At 34.6% G+C, this 5,474-nt stretch overlaps 1 pseudogene; it reads left to right on the forward strand.

The window, feature by feature from the left end:
* Positions 1 to 3,109: 3,109 nt before the first annotated feature.
* LOC120356764 lies at positions 3,110 to 5,064 on the forward strand (annotated as a pseudogene).
* Positions 5,065 to 5,474: the final 410 nt, after the last annotated feature.

Consider the following 5,474-nt stretch of genomic DNA (forward strand, 5'->3'; position numbering starts at 1 on the left):
AGAGAAATAGCAAGATTAAAACAAATTTTGGAAAAAAAATAAAAAAAATGAAGAGGAATAAAAAAGAAAAAAACCTTGAAAAATAAAAAAAGTACTACAAAAGTTTTAGAAGAAACAGAAAAATAAAAATTAAAATGTTATATACGTATGTTTAATAGATTGGGCAAAAATAAATATAAGTTTTAAACGTATAATAAATAAATAAATAAATTTTAGAAAATAAAACGTAAAAAATGCGAGTCAAACGCGGTAATTGGTGCGTCAATGATAAAATGTACAATATATTTAAGATTTAGTACATCGAAATGTATACATTAATCGATCGAACGCGTTTTGACTTTCCTTGAAGTCATTCTCAACGATAATTATAAATTAACAAAATCATATATGCTAATAATTATGTAACGTAGTGGTCGCATTGAACGAAAGAAAGACATCTCATATTTAGCATAAGTTGTATCCGACTCGAGAGCAAGAAATTGACACGCTGTGTAGGTGCTTCTATGTGTTCAAAAATTCTAAGCAAATTTTCAAATAATGATCCATCAATGTTGATCACCAAGATGGTGATCTACAGATATATGATCGATCATGTCGTAATCTGTGGTGGACAGTGAACATAAATTCTCGGAAGTTAAAAATAAAAATTTAAACAATTTACCAGCACTGTCAATTCGAGCCATTTTGTAAGTTGACGTTACATCGTAATAAATTAACATAGATTTTTTTTAATAAATATAAAGAAAGACGTCATTAAGTCGGAATTAATAAAACACAATAAATATAATAAATAGAACGGTACAGAGATAATCAGATGTTTCTTCTAAATAAATTTTGTTAAATACAAAACGGTATAATGTTTAATTTTTCTTATAAAAGGTTTAATATTTCTTATAAAAGCAGTAATATGTAATCAGTAATAAGAAAGTTAATATATAGCTTCTGTCAGCAGTAGGAACAGTCGTATATTAACCTCCTGTCAGTAATAGAGACGTTCATATGTTCGTCGCCTGTCAGTAATAGAAGCATGCATATGTTACAAATTGGGACAGAACCAAACTGACATGTCACTTGTAAATGGTACTTCAGCTACTTTTCAGCAACTATTATATACAAATTAAAATCTGCCTATAAACAAAAAAAGACAACACAATTAGAATCTCAAATGTTCAAGCTTCTAAACAAAATCAATTTTGCATACTTTATTTAAGATGTACATTATTAATTTATTAATTTATTATTACAATAACGTTATTACGTCACTAATTGGAACATTTACCTTATCTGAAAATGTATTTTTGTTGCAAACATATTTCAAAACTTTTCTAAAATATTACGTTTTTGAAACGTTTCATATTTTTTGTTAGAATATTTGAACATCTCTAAAAAATTTTGATGCTTTATGGGTGGCCTTTAGTTTAAAAATCTAATCTCTTATGCGAAATATATAATGCAGTCGTTACTAAGTTATGATGATACAATAAACCAATCAAAGAAGAAAAAAATCATGTACTCTCGTCTTTTGTGTTGCAAAATATAGGCAGACTATGGACGATTTTCCACTGTCTTTACAGAAGTTCTGAAAGATATAATCTAACGCAAATAAAATTTAGTTCAAATCCGAAATAGTAATCTGGTTAATTAAAACATTATTAATATCAACGTGTTCAATCACACAATGTAGATTATATCTTTTAGGTCCTACTCTTCTATAAGAAAGGTAGGAACGCTTCATCATCCGCATGTACTTTTCAACATGAAACAAAATATTATCCCATACAGCAAATTGCAGCAAAATTGCAGCAATGTTGCAATGTTGCAGATTGCAAGGCAATATTACGGAGACAATGCAGAAACATAAATTAATAATATGCCTGCAATATCTCATGGCATATGCCAGTAATGTTCCAAAAACACTACAATATCATAATTTTTTAATAAAGTAATGGCCATAGAGAGCTAAAGCAGAATATTAACGTATAATATTAATTTAATACAAATTGAACAAGAATGCCTTCTACAGTTAGATCTTCGTGCTTGTATTGTTTGTGTGATTTTATATACTTTCTTCAAGTTCAATGAACTGCGCGCTGAATTAATTTTCAGTCATAACACAATTCTAAATTGAACTAAGTAATATCACGTATTATCAAATATTAACACTTTTCCCCCCTGAAAATTGCGAGAAATGCTGATTATGGGGAGAAATATCATCACAGCCTCAGTAATCGGGTTGGCTAAGACATCCGGAGATTCGGGAGATCCCAAGTTCAAATCCTGGCTGAGGTGATATTTTTCGCAATAATTTCTTTACAGTTTTTTCAGAGGAGAAAAGAGTTAATATTTAATAATACGTGACATTACTTAATCTTGTTCAATTTAAAATTGTGTTATGATTAAAAATTAATTCGGTGCGCAGTTCATTAAACTTAAGGAAAGTATATAAAATCACACAAACAATACAAGCACGAAGACCTAACTGCGACCGTAAAAGGCATTCTTGTTCAATTTGTATGGATACAGCAACGGTCAAAATATCTCTCTTTATTATATTAATTAAACTCATCCATAATTATTCATACGCATTTAGCAAACTAAGGTCGGGCGACGACTTACTAAATTTTCCGCTGAATCTCTACATTCTCTAACAGCACAACCGTCTATATGTCGACTGTAAATCGACTCATCCATGTCAGGTTTTTAGAGTTGACTGCAAATCGACTGTGCATAGACGTCTGTAGACTACAAATGTTGACTTTAAGATGTCTAGAAAAGGCATGCGGTCCCGTGGTGCTGTGTGCATCAGAGTATTGTTGAGAAACATGAATATTCATATCTGTTGACGCCGCGACACGCACGCATCTAACGACAATGACGCGACGCACAACAAAAAGTAAAGACAGACAATTAGCAACAGACAAGCAAGCATGTTGTAAAATATACTTCAGAATATATTTCAGAGTGTATTTCTCAAGTAAGAGTATCTCATTTGATTCCATTCACTTGGTTATCCCTCGTACATGAGAACGTAACAATTTGGCGACGAGGATTTGGAGATAACTTTGAATTCTTAATCAACACGAAATTAACCTAACCTAAAAGGTTAACAATGGATGTCTCAAAACTGCTAGAACAATTCATCAAGTCACAACAAGAGCAATCCACATTGCTTCAGCAACAGTTTTTGCAGTTACAACAATTTTTCAAGCATATGGCAAGGCAACTTCCGCCAGGCAACACTGCATAACTTTGTCTAAACAATCTAATGAGGATTTCAGAGCATACGCAGCCCGTGTAAACAAGCAATGTGAAGGCGCCAAAATCACAGCCGATCAATTCAAATGTCTCATGTTCGTAAGTGGACTAAATACAGAAACGGAAATCCGAACAAAACTTCTTTCACTACTGGAGCGTCCTGACAAACAAAATATCACGCTGCATGATTTAATTACGGAAATACAACGTCTTGTAAATCTCAAACAGGACATTGCTATGGTAAGCACTTCAAGTACGCAAAATTCCATGTCAGTCTGCGCAGTCTCACACAAAAAGGGGAAACAACAGCAGCGAATTCAACAAACTCATTCCAAAAAGTCACAAAATAAAACCAACGATGCTGACCCATCTAAGAAACCAAAAACACCATGTTGATTTTGTGGCGCTATGCATTACTCACGTAACTGTGGATTCAAAACTCATAAATGCAAACAATGTGGTCAACAAAGACACAAAAAAGGTTACTGCAAGACTCCTAAACCTACAAAGGAAAGCCAGTCATCTCAAGTCAAGCAGATTACTAGCGGAAATCGTAGAAAGCACGTAATGGTAAAATCAACGAGATTCCAATCAAATTACAGCTAGATACTGCATCAGACATTACAATCATATCCGAGTCTACATGGAGAAAACTGCATCAACCAGCATACCTACCTACAACACAAAACGCTCGCACAGCAAACGGGAATCCGTTACAGTTATTAAGCGAATTTAGTTGCACCATTCAATGCAAAAATCACATTAATTCAGGTAAGGTTTTCATCACACATGTTCAAAGTCTGAATGTTCTAAGTACAGATTGGTTCAACAAGCTTGGCCTTGGAGAAGTACCTATCAACGCAGTGTGTACAACCATAAAATCTTACAACAGAATCAAGGAAATTCAATCAGAATTTTCTGATGTATTCAGTGATTGTGGGTCATTGCACCAAGACAAAAATCAATCTGCATCTCAAACCAGAAGCCAAGCCAGCATTTAGAGCAAAGCGTCCAGTCGCATATGCCGCAGTTCCGACGGTTGATCAGGAACTGGACCGCCTTCAAAAATTGGGTATCATATCACCAGTCGAGTATTCAGACTGGGCAGCACCCATCGTAGTGACACGAAAATCAAACGGCGATATTCGCATATGCAGTGATTTCTCAACAGGACTCAATCAAGCATTGGAACCGTATCAATATCCATTGCCGACGCCAGAGAATATCTTTGCAAAATTGCCAAACAAAAAGATATTTAGCAAAATCGATTTTTCAGACGCTTTTCTGCAGATTGAAGGCGAGAAGGATTCAAGGCAGTATTTAACGATTAATACACATCAAGGCTTATTTGTGTACAATTGATTATCATTTAGAATAAAAACAGCCCCTGCTAATTTTCAACAGATTATGAATGCCATGACTGCAGGATTGTCAAGCACCGCAGCATACATCGATGATATTGTGGTAACTGGTGAAAATGAAGAAGAACACGATCAAAATTTGCGAAATCTTCTGCAGCGAGTTCGAGAATACGGATTTCGTCTCAAACCACAGAAATGCCAATTTTATATAAAACAGATCAAATATCTGGGTCAAATCATCGATGAACAAAGAATTTGTCCAGATCCAGAAAGAACAAAAGCAATCGCAAACATGTCGATTCCACATGATACACCTACACTTTGCTCGTATCTCGGTGCGGTAAATTACTATGGTAAATTTATCAAGGACATGCACAAGTGGCGAAAACCACTGGATGAGCTTCTGAACAAATTCTAAATGGAACTGGTCCAGAGAATGTTAACAGTCATTTGACAAGTTCAAAAACATTCTTCAGTCAGATCTCATGCTAACACATTGTGATCCAAGTCAGAAAATAATCGTGGCAGGTGACGCTTCAAACACGGGCATAGGAGCATGTATTCTACATCGCTTTTCTAATGAAGTAATCAAACCCGTGTATCATGCATCACGCACACTAACCACAACCGAGAAATCATACAGCTAATAGTAAGAAAGAGGGTCTCGCTTTGATTTTTGCAGTCACAAAATTCCACCGGATGATCTTCGGGCAAAAATTTACTTTGCAAACAGATCATAAACCTCTTTTAGCCATTTTTGGTTCACGCAAGGGCATACCAGTCAACACAGCTAACAGACTTCAACGCTGGGCTTTAACACTTAAAGCTTATGACTTCAACATTGAGTATGTCAAAACA

The sequence above is a fragment of the Solenopsis invicta genome, unplaced genomic scaffold (assembly GCF_016802725.1).
Source record: "Solenopsis invicta isolate M01_SB unplaced genomic scaffold, UNIL_Sinv_3.0 scaffold_38, whole genome shotgun sequence".
Lineage (NCBI taxonomy): Eukaryota > Metazoa > Arthropoda > Insecta > Hymenoptera > Formicidae > Solenopsis > Solenopsis invicta.